The sequence below is a fragment of the Ranitomeya variabilis genome, chromosome 6, assembly GCF_051348905.1.
Source record: "Ranitomeya variabilis isolate aRanVar5 chromosome 6, aRanVar5.hap1, whole genome shotgun sequence".
In the NCBI taxonomy this organism is placed as follows: domain Eukaryota; kingdom Metazoa; phylum Chordata; class Amphibia; order Anura; family Dendrobatidae; genus Ranitomeya; species Ranitomeya variabilis.
The window spans coordinates 329,184,168-329,198,790 of record NC_135237.1 but is presented as its reverse complement, the minus strand read 5'-3'; positions in this window follow the sequence as shown (position 1 = coordinate 329,198,790).

Sequence of the window (14,623 nt, the reverse complement as noted above, 5' to 3'; positions counted from 1 at the left end):
ATGGGCGCCGCCATCTTGTTCCGGCCAAAAAATTGCGGGCGCAGTGCGCCCGCCAGCACCCGGAGGATCTTAGGGGTCTCGGCTGCCGGGGGTAGCCGAGACCCCAAAGAACATGATCGGGGTCGGTTTTTACCGACCCCTGTTTTGCGATCGCCAGTAATTAACTGTTTACCGGCGACCGCAAAAAAAAAAGTGTGTAATTGTCTGTCCTCTGATGTGATCGCACATCAGAGGACAGAGAAATAGGGGGATTCGGGGACCCTGTTATACTTACCAGTGTCCCTGGATCCTCTTGTGTCCCCTCCTGGCCGCCGGCTTCTTCCTCCGGTAAGAAAATGGCGGGCGCATGCGCAGTGCGCCCGCCATAATCTGTCGGCCAGCAGCTAGAGGAGTTGGGGCTAAATTTAGGGTTGGGGCTAAAGTTAGGGTTAGGGCTAAATTTGGGGTTGAGGCTAAATTTAGGGTTAGGGTTGGGGCTAAATTTATGGTTGGGGCTAAATTTAGGGTTGGGGTTAAAGTTAGGGTTAGGGTTGGGGCTAAAGTTAGGGTTAGGGTTGGGCTAAAGTTAGGGCTAGGGTTGGGGCTAAATTTAGGGTTAGGGTTGGGGCTAAAGTTAGGGTTAGGGTTGGGGCTAAAGTTAGGGTTAGGGTTGGGCTAAAGTTAGGGTTAGGGTTGGGGCTAAATTTAGGGTTGGTGCTAAAGTTAGGGCTAGGGTTGGGGCTAAATTTAGGGTTAGGGTTGGGGCTAAAGTTAGGGTTGGGGCTAAAGTTAGGACTAGGGTTGCGGTTAAAGTTAGGGTTAGAGTTGGGATTAGGGTTAGGGTTTGGATTAGGGTTGGCATTAGGGTTATGTTTGGGATTAGGGTTAGGTTTGGGATTAGGGTTAAGGTTGGGATTAGGGTTAGGTTTGAGGTTAGGGTTGAGATTAGGATTAGGGGTGTGTTGGATTTAGGGTTCTGATTAGGGTTATGGTTGTTTTGGGGTTAGGGTTGTGATTATCGTTAGGGTTGTGATTAGGATTATGGATCGGGTTGGGATTAGGTTTAGGGGTGTGTTGGGGTTAGGGTTGGAGTTAGAATTGGGGGGTTTCCACTGTTTAGGTACATCAGGGGGTCTCTAAACGCCACAGCCAATTTTGGGCTCAAAAAGTCAAATGGTGCTCCCTCCCTTCTGAGCTCTGCCATGCGCCCAAACAGTGGTTTACCCCCAAATATGGGGCATCAGCGTACTCGGGATAAATTGGACAACAACTTTTGGGGTCCAATTTCTCCTGTTACCCTTGTGAAAATAAAAACTTGGGGGCTAAAAAATCTTTTGTGGAAAAAAAAATATTTTTTATTTTCACTACTCTGCATTATAAACTCATGTGAAGCACTTGGGCATTCAAAGTTCTCACCACACATCTAGATAAGTTCCTTGGGGGGTCTAGTTTCCAAAATGGGGTCACTTGTGGGGGGTTTCTACTGTTTAGGTGCATCAGGAGCTCTGCAAACGCAACATAACGCACGCAGACTATCCCATCAAAGTCTGCATTCCAAGCGGCGCTCCTTCCTTTCCGAGCCCCGATGGGTGCCCAAACAGTGCCCCCTCCCACATATGGGGTATCGGCGTACTCAGGACAAACTGGTCAACAGATTTTGGGGTCCGATGTCTCCTGTTACCCTTAAGAAAATAAATTGCAGGCTAAAAAATCATTTTTGAGGGAAAAAAAAGGATTTTTTTATTTTCACGGCTCTACGTTATAAATTTCTGTGAAGCACTTGGGGGTTTAAAGTGCTCAACACACCTCTAGATAAGTTCCTTAAGGGGTCTAGTTTCCAAAATGGGGTCACTTGTGGGGGGTTTCTACTGTTTAGGCACATCAGAGGGTTTTTTCCCGCCCGACATGTGCCCTGCCCACCGGCGCCTCCGTGTCTGGCTCCGCCCCCTTTCCTCCAGGGAAACTCGTCTGGTCACCGCTTCACAGCAGCAGGAGCTCACGCAGCGCGCCCCGCATCTTCGCCACCCCGGGATCGTGTACCGCATCTCTTCTGTGGGCACAGCACGAGGCGGGGTTTTTCTCCAGTCAAGTACTTTGCATCTTCCAGGACCGGGTGCGTGAGTAGCTGCACTGCAGACTGACACCCCCCTCTGCCTCCACTGTCCCCTAACCTGCTGGCATTTTCTTCAGGGACCTCTCAAAATGTCTAACTCTAAAGGGGGCCGCTCTCGCCCTCCTACGTCTTCCTCTAAGTCTTCTGTCTTAGTCAAATACTTTGCTTGTTCGTCCTGTAACAGCAAACTTCTCTCAGGTCAGTCCTCTTCGCTCTGTCAGGCCTGCAGCAACCCGATTGTTCCCACCGCCCAGGATCCCCCGGCTGATCCGCCCGAGAGTGATACCCCCATCCCAGGCTGGGCCTCCTCTCTGTCTCAATCGGTGGCTGATTTAACACGGGTGTCTCAAACCCTGGTGTCTGTACTGGATCGGTTACCCCTGCAGTTGCCAGCGGGTCGCAGGAACCGCCGCCCAAGCCCTCCTTGATAAGCCACCAAAAGGTCCAGACAGGAACGTCGTTCTGAGTCCTCTTCTCGCTCCATCTCGCCACACGGCCCTCCCCTGAGGTCGGTGTCCCCCCGATCCTCCCGTGAGTCAGGCGAGGCTTTCTCTGATGCGCCCTCGGAGGATATTTCGGAGCTGGATTCTAACCAAATCGCCACCATGCGAGATATGGTCCAGAATCTCATTGGGGCAATAAACCAAACCTGTGGCATCAAGGATCCCTCTACGGAACCCGCAGATCAGGCGGTTTCGTTTAGACGGGCCAAACCACCCTCCAAGTTTTTTGCTCCTCATCCTGAATTCTTGGAAATCTTGTCCAGAGACAGAACCCGACCAGACGTTTTCAGAGGGGAAAACGCCTGGGCGTGTTATATCCTTTTCCTCCAGAGCTTACCGCCAATTGGACGGTCTCTCCCTCGGTGGATCCCCCTGTTTCCAGGCTGTCCACCAATACGGTGCTTCCTCTGTCCGGCGGAGCATCTCTGAAGGACTCTAACGATAGAGTTGTAGAATCCTTCGCGAAGTCAGCCTTTGAAGCAGCTGCGGCAGTGCTATGCCCAGCTTTTGCTTCTACGTGGGTTTCTAAATCCATTTCCAAATGGGCCAAAGATCTCCGTCGAGGTATCCTGGACAGGGCGCCTCCTGCGCAACTAGCGGAGCTTGCCAACCAAATTTCCCACGCTGGTGAATATCTGGTCTCCGCCTCCCTGGATGCCGCGTCTTGTGCTGCTCAGGCTTCCAGCAATGCTGTTGCCATCCGCCGGACCATTTGGCTCAAGGCCTGGCAGGCGGACTTATCTTCCAAGAAGTCCCTTACCAGTCTGCCCTTCCAGGGCTCTCGTCTATTTGGTTCCCAGCTGGACCAAATCATTAAGGACGCCACCGGGGGTACAAGTTCTCTTCTCCCCAGGCTAAGCCTCGTCGCACTCCTCCTAGACGGCAGTTTCGACCCTTTCGCCGCTTCGCTGCATCAAGCTCCTTTTCCCAGCAGCAACAGAGGCCACAGGCACGTCAAGAGAAGGCGGTGTCCTTTAGGCCCACTCCATCCTGGCGTCCTCGCTACTCCCAGGGCAGATCCTCCAGGCCCAGGACTGGAAGATCCACCTCTGCATGACTCTCGGCAAGACTCAAGCTCAACTCCCAGGTTGGGCGGCCATCTTCTTTTTCAGGGACATCTGTATCCGCAGTAGAGGACGCATGGGTCAGGGAAGCTGTATCCTCGGGATACAAGATAGTTCGTTTCACGACCCCGGGATCGTTTCTTCGAATCCCGTCCTCCAAGAGATCCCGCTCTAGTTCCGGGCTTCTTCACAGCCATCGCTTCTCTCCTCAAAGCCGGAGTAATCGTTCCCGTCCCAGAAAAAGAACGGTTCACGGGTTTCTACTCGAACCTTTTTGTGGTACCGAAAAAAGACGGCAAGGTTCGCCCCATTCTGGACCTCAAATTGCTGAACAGGAGCGTTCGTCTGAGACACTTCAGGATGGAATCCCTTCGTTCAGTAACTGCTTCCATGGAGGCCCAGGAATTTCTGTGCTCAATAGATATCCAGGACGCCTACCTCCATGTCCCGATATTTCCCGGTCATCACCGTTTCCTGCGCTTTGCAGTGCTCCGGGAACATTTTCAGTTCGTCGCCCTGCCGTTAGGCCTCGCAACCGCTCCAAGGGTGTTCACGAAGATCATGGCGGCTCTGATGGCCATCTTGAGTGTCAGAGGCCTGGTCCTTTTTCCATACCTCGACGACATCCTCATCAAGGCTCCGTCTTTTTCTCAGGCTCACGAAAGCCTGTCCATTGTTCTCGACACCTTAGTCCGTTTCGGGTGGCTGGCCAACCGGAAGAAGTCCTGCCTTATTCCTTCTCAGCGCATCATCTTCCTGGGCATGCTCTTCGACACTCGTCAGACCAGAGTCTTCCTTCCCAAAGACAAGAGATCCACTCTTTGTCGGGACATACGCTTACTCCAGGGTCCCCGGCCTCCCTCCCTCCGATCGGCAATGAGGGTTCTGGGAAGGATGGTAGCAACATTGGAAGCGATTCCCTTCGCCCAATTTCACTCGCGACCCCTCCAGCAAGCCATTCTGTCTCAATGGGACAGGTCCGTCTTCTCCCTGGATCGACCGATCCGCCTCTCTTCTCGGGTCAAACGGTCTCAACTGGTGGCTGGCGTCACCCCTCGTCTCCCAGGGCAGGTCCTTCCTTCCAGTTCACTGGCAGGTGGTGACGACGGACGCCAGCCTGCTCGGCTGGGGTGCGGTTTTTCGCCACCTGACGGTCCAGGGCCGTTGGTCGTCGCAGGAGTCATCTCTGCCAATCAATATCCTCGAAATTCGGGCCATCTTTCTGTCCCTCCGCCACTGGGAAAGGATTCTCAGGGGCCTGCCAGTCCGGATCCAGATGGACAACGCCACGGCCGTGGCTTATGTCAACCATCAGGGGGGGACCCGGAGCTCCTTGGCCTTTGCCGAGGTATCCAAGATCCTCCTTTGGGCAGAGGCAACAGTTCCGGTGATATCCGCGGTGCATATCCCCGGCGTGGACAACTGGGCCGCCGACTTCCTCAGCCGCGAGGGCCTCGCGGCAGGGGAATGGTCCTTGCATCCGGAGGTCTTCCATCAGATTTGTCTTCGATGGGAGACTCCGGACGTGGATCTCACGGCGTCTCGAATCAACAGGAAGGTTCCGCAGTTCGTCTCCAGGTCTCGCGATCCTCTCGCAGTGGGCGTCGACGCTCTAGCCATCCCTTGGTCACAGTTCGTGCTGCCCTACCTGTTCCCTCCCCTTCCATTACTTCCCAAACTGTTGAAGATCAAGGCGGAAGGGGTGCCGGTCATCCTGATCACCCCGGATTGGCCCAGGAGAGCTTGGTTCGCAGAGCTCGTCAACCTTCTCGCGGACGCTCCCTGGCGCCTTCCAGACAGGCCCGATCTGCTGTCTCAGGGTCCGATCTGCCACCCGAATTCTCGGTCGCTCAGTTTAACGGCGTGGCTGTTGAGACCGTGGTTCTAAGAGCGTCCGGCCTTTCGGACTGGGTGATTCACACCATGATTCAGGCTCGGAAGCCTTCGTCTTCCAGGATCTACTACCGGACCTGGAAGGCTTACTTCCGTTGGTGCGAGTCCAACCGCGTTCCATTTATGACCTATTCCCTGCCTTCTCTTTTGGCCTTCCTTCAGGCAGGACTGGATTCGGGCCAGGTCTCTGCGCTTTCCATCCTCTTTCAGAAGACTTTAGCTTCTCTGCCACAGGTTAAGACCTTCCTTCAGGGAGTAGCCCATGCTGTCCCGCCGTACAGGGCCCCTGTGGATGCATGGGATTTAAACCTGGTACTGGACGTTCTGAGGGTTTCTCCCTTTGAGCCTCTCAGGGAGGTTCCCCTGTCAGTTCTATCTTGGAAGGTGGCTTTTCTTGTGGCCATCACTTCTATCCGCCGCTTTTCCGAGCTTTTTCACCAGGACAAGGTGGTCCTCAGGCCTCTGCCTTCTTTTCTTCCTAAGGTGGTTTCCACTTTCCACCTCAACGAGGACATCGTTCTTCCTTCCTTTTGTCCAGCTCCGACTCATCCTCTAGAGCGATCATTGAACAAGCTGGACCTCGTCAGGGCAGTGAAGGTCTATCTGGATAGAACCTCCACTTTCCGGAAGACGGATTCCTTTTTCGTCATTCCTGATGGCTCGCGCAGAGGCCAGCCGGCTTCTAAGGCGACTATTGCTCGCTGGATCAGAATGGCAATCTTGGAGGCTTACCGGGTCAAGAACAGAGTGCCCCCTCCTGGGATTAAGGCTTACTCTACCCGGTCAGTTGGCCCCTCCTGGGCGGTGCGCCACAGGGCTTCCGCCCTACAGCTTTGCAAAGCGGCAACTTGGTCTTCCATCCATACGTTCGCCAAATTTTACAAGGTCCATACCTACGCTTCGGCGGACGCCAGCCTAGGCAGAAGGATCTTGCAGGCGGCAGTGGTGAGTCCTCTGACCTGATGGAAGTCTGTTTTCCCGCCCTAGGGACTGCTTTGGGACGTCCCATGGTTCCTGTGTCCCCCAGAGGCGATAAAGAAAACAGGATTTTTGGTTGCTTACCGTAAAATCTGTTTCTTGGAGCCTCCATTGGGGGACACAGCTCCCTCCCAATGTTTCTGTTATGTTATATGACTGTTCTCACGTTTACAGTTCTCAAGTTTGTGGTTATGGTTTTTCAACCTTGTTCATTATCTCCTACTGCTTTCTCACTAACTGAAGAGTATAATGCCAGTCGGTGGGGTGTACACTGCAGAGGAGGAGCTAACTTTTTTATTTGCATAGTGTCAGCCTCCTAGTGGCAGCAGCATACACCCATGGTTCCTGTGTCCCCCAATGGAGGCTCCAAGAAACAGATTTTACGGTAAGCAACCAAAAATCCTGTTTTTCCTTCCACATTGTTTCAGTTCCTGTGAAGCACGTAAAGGGTTAATAAACTTCTTGAATGTGGTTTTGAGCAGGTATTTTCTATCATATAGACCCCTCAAAATGACTTCAAATGTGATCCCTAAAAAAAAAATGGTGTTGTAAAAATGAGAAATTGCTGGTCAACTTTTAACCCTTATAACTCCCTAACCAAAAAAAAAATGTTGTTTCCAAAATTGTGCTGATGTAAAGTAGACATGTGGGAAATGTTATTTATTAACTATTTTTTGTGACACATCTCTCTGATTTAAGGGCATAAAAATACAAAGTTTGAAAATTGCAAAATTTTAAAAATTTTCGCCATATTTCCGTTTTTTTCATAAATAATCGCAAGTAATATCGAAGAAATGTTACCACTAACATGAAGTACGATATGTCACGAAAAACAGAATCAGCAGGATCTCTTAAAGCGTTCCAGAGTTATAACCTCATAAAGTGACAGTGGTCAGAATTGTTAAAATTGGCTCGGTCATTAAGTACCAAATTGGCTCTGTCACTAAGGGGTTAAGCTGCTGCTACTTAGAGATATGTCACTAGGAAAAAAGTTGGTTCTGATCTCTTACCCCAGCATTAAACGAAATAACCACCTTCAGGACTGTTTTTTTTTTTTTTTTTTTACTTGAAGGCATGTACTTGGGGCAAAAATCACTTATTTCGGTTTTTCCGTGAACCACTTTGCACTGTTTGGCTTTTACAGGCTCTTTATTTTCCCTGCACACTCAATTTTGATGTGGTCATAAATCGGCTGAAAGGACCTTTGAAAAAGACAAAGGAGTTGCAAACTTTTCCCTTAGATTGTCAGTAAACTCAGTGTTGGATTCTCAGTAAACTCATTCTGCAGCCAACGATAGACAGTACAGCAAAGGCCTTATATTGTAAACCATGCAAAAAAACATGAAACCGAATTGCAAAAAAGGATTTTTAGCCCCAAGTACAAGCATTTAAGTAAAAAAGAATGGTCTCCAAAAGAGAACAACCACTTTTAAGGAAGCATGATTAAAGTTCATAAAAGGAAAAAAAAAAACTGAGTGAAAAACCGCAGAGACAAGTTAAACTCAAAACAGTAGGTCATTGCTGTGTCTCCCAATTTAAAAATTTGAGAAAGAAAGTTGTCATTGTGCATAAGAATTACCCATTTATGAAATTGATTGGGGGACACAGAAAAGTGAGGATGAAGAGATGAGGTAGTTGTCCTGTACGCCTAAGGGAATCAAATGGCTGGACTCCTCTGGATGCTTTTTGAGCAGCTTAGTTTGAAGTCAGGCACCCTTGTACATCTACCTTCCAGGACGACGATGGGTGAGACCAAGCGCCAGAAGGAAAAATATTGACTGAAAGATTTGAGTTGAAACTTGACTTGTAATCTCCAAGAAAATAGACAGTGAGCAATACAACTCTAAATGGAGGTGGAAGGCGTATGTGATCTGCAGGAAAAATGATACAATCCACTGTTGAATGATCCAGTGAGACTTCGGGGATACAGTATGAACAATTTAACAAAAAGCAATACATTTGAACCATTCCTTATGTGATAAGTAAGAGAAGACAGATTTTTTTTTTGTTTGTCCAGATCATGGTCTGATTAACCAAGGCTGAAAAACTACTGGCAAGCAGTATTCTAAGAAGGAAGAGTAGACCTTGAGGGATTAACGATCTATGAGGAAGTTGGCAATAACTACATACCAAAAGTCAGTCTGGGTTTTGAAAGAACCAGAAACTCTCAAACTTCTTCAGCACACATGGAAGAAACTGTAAAGTAGTGAAAATGTAGCTCGCAGCTCTAGTATCTGTGGTGATCACCATAGGATTGTGTTTCTGGAGAGGAACCACTGAACCCTGTATGGTACCTGAGATGCTGAAGATTGACATTCGGGATGCTCTGAAACTAGCAGAGCTACTCGGACAATTTGTTGCAAAGTCCACTCTTGTTCCTGACTGAGATAATCAGTGATCCGAATATCTGCCTGGGAATGTGGGTGGCAGCTATTGCCTAGACAAGGGTCGTTAAGAAGAAAAGGTTGTGAGCTGCTCTCTTCAAGATAATTGGGCTGCTTGTGCAACCAAGTTGGAAGGTGAATGCTACAGTTGTAACCATCAGAATGAGATTGCTTTCACGAAAAGATTGTGCTCCAATTTTCTAGAAATACCAACAATCAAATGGGGTTTGGAGGTGCAAGTAGATCACGGTGTGAGCCCCCTGTCGCATATAAATCTGAAGCATTCACGGCACACTTCAGTTTAAATTGGAAAGTGTCAGTTATTGTGGTTCACAGTACACAGGGGCATGGAGAATCTGCAACGTTCATGTACTAGCTGACAATTCAGATGCTTTGACCTTCCTACTGACCATTCAGATGCTTTGACCCTCCTAGATCTTTGTCAATAAAGTTGCTGTTATACAAATTGAGAAACCATAAGGCAGTAATCATGCACAGACAGGATTGAAAAAGAACAAGTATGCAATCATATCTCTTCCCTACTCACAGCAGTAGTACAGTATGTTTCTAGTAGTATATGCTAATCTCACCACTACCATTGATGCTTGTACCACATACAGTTACAATAATTCTGGGATTCCTAAAACTCCCTCCTACTGATTACCCACATGTCAGGTAGTTTATACCCACCTTACCTTGGAGTGCTGACAATGCTACATATTGTACCCCTTAGCTGTTGCAAATTGTCACTTAGTCTTATTCTTTCTCTCCACTACTAATTTTTCCTGTGGCTACTATAAGACCTGATACCCTTATGATGACATACTTCATGAATATATGTAAATATTCCTTTATGTAAATATGATTGTACATCATTACTCGACGCACGATATCTTTTCACAGCGACATTATTGAAAAAGATGGAAGGGTCAAAATATCTGAATTATTGTTGACTACCACATGAATTTTATGGAAATCTCAGTACCACACCACTGTGCATTGTGAGCCCCAATAAGTTGCTGTTTGATCATTTGCGATGTAATGTGGAGTGTGCAGTGAATTCACATCTAGAAAGTGGATGGATAGAAAAGTCTCACAAGGATTTTAATGGCAATGGTTGGCGCAGTGGAGAAAATGCGGACTTTGGGAGCAGGCACGCCGGGGCGATTGGCACAGACTGTCTTTATCGCTCCCAATTGTAGTCCAGCTTTAGGCAACCGATAAGTTTATCCCATGGACCAGTGTTTATGCACCATTAGTTTCTTCATGCTCTAAATATTTATGAATGTTACAAAAAAAAGAATTGCAACACCACAACAAACTAGTATTGGGGACCAAAATCCACACACCAAGCAACAAACAAATATTGTTTTATTCTATATAATTTACTTCTACCCTTGATAGGAAACTTTGGTTTCCTTTGGCGAGGTTTGCACCCATTTAGGCACTGTTATATAGTGCATAATCATGCAATGCCTACTTCCCAATCATAATTACATATTTATATTTCAGATAATCTACCAGAAAAGAGGCAATAAAATAAGGCAAAAGAGGAGGAAGGAAATTTGCATGCTTTCAATTTTGTACATCCTAGAAAAAGGGTTCAAGAAGAAAATTAAAGTTCTGTCCTTTACAATATATCAATAACTATGATTTTATGCTTCGTTATATCATGGTTTTTTTTTTACAAATATTGGTTCCTTAATAAATATACCAATGAATAGACATGGATGTGTAGTACCCCACAGCCACCACTATACAGTTGATGGAGCCATGTAGTTCTTTTTTGCAACTTGAGTACATCCGGCCATCGCAGGGAACAGCTGATCGTCGGGGGTGTCAAATGTAACACCAACCCCAATCTGATATTGATAACATATCATAAGGATAGGCTATGAATAGAAAGTACTAGACAGCCCCTTAAATATCTTAGAAATTTTTATATTCATATAATTTGCAATATATACTACATTACCCCATTGGTGACCATGAATTATGTTTCTGACAATTTCTATTTTGCAATCCAAGAGTTTCAAAAATAATTTTCCCAAAGCACAATCCTAATTTTCTGTTATTGGGGTTCTGCAACTTTTTGGCTTATATTCACACCAATCAGATATTCAAATCTTTGCGTGTTTTACTTTGAAGATTAGTGGCAGATTCCATACTGTAAATTGTAAAGGAAGAAAACTGTATTAAAAATCTATGACATGAATCAACAAACTGCAACATGTCAATTTTCCCACAGATTTTCTTCAGGCTTTGGATTGGATTTTTTAAAACTTTATACACTTTCCTGCTATTGTAAAACACTGTATTCTACACTTGCAAATCTGAATTTAACTCCTTAATGACTGGAGCTTTTTACAGTTTTGCGTCTTCATTTTTAGCTCTCCTTCTCAGAGCCATAACATTATTATTTTTCCGTCAATATGGCCATGTCAGGGCTTTTTTGCAGGACAAGTTGTGCTTTTGAACGACACCATTGATTTTACCATGTCATGTACTAGAAAATGGGGGAAAAAATTCCAAGTGTGGTGAAATTGCAAAAAAAAGTGCAATCCTACACTTGTTTTTTGTTTGACTTTTTTGCTAGGTTCAGTAAATGCCATTATGATTCTCTAGGTCATTACGAGTTTATAGACACCAAACATGTCTAGGTTATTTATCTAAGTGGTGAAAAAAAATTCCAAACTTTGCTAAAAAAGGTGCAATTTTCCTATACCCGTAGCGTCTCCATTTTTTGTGATCTCGGGTTGGGTGGGGGCTTATTTTTTGCGTGCCAAGCTGACTTTTTAATGATACCATTTCGGTGCAGATAGGTTCTTTTGATCGCCTGTTATTGCATTTTAATGCAATGTCGCGGCGACCAAAAAAAGTAATTCTGGCATTTTTAATTTTTTTTCTCGCTACGCCATTTAGCGATCAGGTTAATCCTTTTTTTTTATTGATTGGGCGATTCTGAATGCGTTGATAACAAATATGTGCATGGTTGATTTTTTATTTTTTTTATTTTGAATGAGGCGAAAGGAGGGTGATTTGAACTTTTATTTATTTATTTATTTCTTTCTTTTACTTTTGCCATGCTTCAATAGCCTCCATGGGAGGCTAGAAGCTGGCATAGCCTGATCGGCTCTTCTACATAAGGGTGATGCTCAGCCCCTATGTAGCAAAATTACTGCATTGCTATGAGCGCCGACCACTGGGTGGCGCTCACAGCAATCTGGCATCAACAACCATAGAGGTCTGATGGAGACCTCTGGTTGTTATGCCAATGCACCGATGACCCCCGATCACGTGATGGGGGTCAGCGGTGCACGTATTTCTGGCCGGAAGCGCTTGTTAATTTAACTAATTAATAGGTGCCGTCGGATCACGATTCTGCCCGCGCCTATTTCGGGCACATGTCACCTGTTCAAAACAGCCACAGCCAGCATCAAAGCGGGGGTTCTGCCATCGGACGTACTATTCCATCCAATGGCCGAAATGGGTCAAAATCAATAATGTATCTACCAGGGCTTTGGAGTTGGACTTTTTGGTGACGTCAGTATAAAATGGACTGACTCAGACTCCTAAAATATATAATAAATTGGGTACAGAAGTACAATGTAGGATGTGCTGTAAATGTTTAAATAACAATTTGGGAAAGTTAGAAAATTTCGTATAAATATGTGTTCTGTTCTTGATCTGAGGATCTCTGCTTTTAGTTGAGGTGAATCTGTGCTGCACTTTATGTACATGCTCAGCAGTGAAGCTCCAGATCAGGGGGGAAAAGGTCCTAATAAGCAATGCCTGCAGCCCTGCACTAATTTCAGAACTGCTAGAGTGAACAGGAAATAGCTTGATTATTGTATCATAATGGTGATGAAAAGCCTCATGTCACCATTTTATTACAGTAAATTTATCACTTAAACATGAGCCATGTATGAGTCGAAGTGGGCGGTTTGGCTTACCAACTCCACAGCCCTGGTATTCACCCTGGTGGTTGTACATGTGTTTCTCACAAAATTAGAATATCATCAAAAAGTTAATTTATTTCAGTTCTTCAATACAAAAAGTAAAACTCATAGTCATTACAAACAGAGTGATCTATTTCAAGTGTTTATTTGTTAATGTTGATGATTATGGCTTACAGCCAATGAAAACCAAAAAAGTCATTATCTCAGTAAATTAGAATACTTTATAACACCAGCTTGATAAATGATTTTAAAATTCGAAATGTTGGTCTATTGAAATGTATGTTCAGTAAATGCACTCAATACTTGGTCGGGGCTCCTTTTGTATCAATTACTGAATCGATGCAGCGTGGCATGGAGGCAATCAGCCTGTGGCACTGCTGAGGTGTTATGGAAGCCCAGGTTGCTTTGATAGCAGCCTTCAGCTCGTCTGCATTGTTGGGGCTGGTGTCTCTCATCTTCCTCTTGACAATACCCCATAGATTCTCTAAGTGGTTAAGGTCAGTTGAGTTTGCTGGCCAATCAAGCACAGTGATACTGTTGTTTTAATAGCAGAAAAACTGACCGGCACATCAAGAACTAGTCTGAACAGGTGCATACAAAAAAGAGCAATTGGTTGCACTCAATCGTGTTAAAGCATGTCAATGTGAAATACATGAACTGGAAATGGCAAAATGGCTTTTGAGATTTAAGAAAAATACACATGAGACATTTAGCACAAAATTTGGCCAAATAGTGTGAGCCCATCTACCATCATCAAGGTAATCTCATGATTCTGATGGGTCCCTGACCTAACTGCCCAGTGCGAACACTTACCTATGGCTAATATCTGAATGCATGGGTGAATATAAACACCTCTCTTGGTAAAGCCTACATTTATGGGTTGGTCGGAACCTGGTGTGAATAGATGTTAAAATCACCACATGGTGAAGGGGCGGAGTGCTCAGTCAGAAAGCTTAACCCCTTAATCCCATCTGACGTACTATCCCGTCGAGGTGGGGTGGGCCTTAATTCCCACCGATGGGATAGTACGTCATAGCGATCGGCCGCGCTCACGGGGGGAGCGCGGCCGATCGCGGCCGGGTGTCAGCTGCCTATCGCAGCTGACATCCGGCACTATGTGCCAGGAGCGGTCACGGACCGCCCCCGGCACATTAACCCCTGGCACACCGCGATCAAACATGATCGCGGTGTGTCGGCGGTACAGGGAAGCGTCGCGCAGGGAGGAGGCTCCCAGCGTGCTTCCCTGAGACGATCGGTACAAGGTGATGTACTCACCTTGTACCGAGCGTCTTCTCCCTGCAGGGCCCGGATCCAAAATGGCCGCGGGGCTGCATCCGGGTCCTGCAGGGAGGACTTCCGGGTCAGGAGCAGGCTGCAGATGAAAGCTGCAGCCTGCTCCGATGAAAGTATGATCGCCGATTTGACAGAGTGCTGTGCACACTGTCAAATCGGCGATCTGTGATGCCCCCCCCCTGGGACAAAGTAAAAAAGTTTAAAAAAAAATTTCCCCATGTGTAAAAAAATAAAAAATAAATAAAAATTCCTAAATAAAGAAAAAAAAAAAATATTACTCCCATAAATACATTTCTTTATCTAAAAAAAAACAAACAAAAACAATAAAAGTACACATATTTAGTATCGCCGCGTCCGTAACGACCTAACCTATAAAACTGCCCCACTAGTTAACCCCTTCAGTGAACACCGTAGGAAAAAAAAAAAACGAGCCAAAAAACAACGCTTTATTATCATA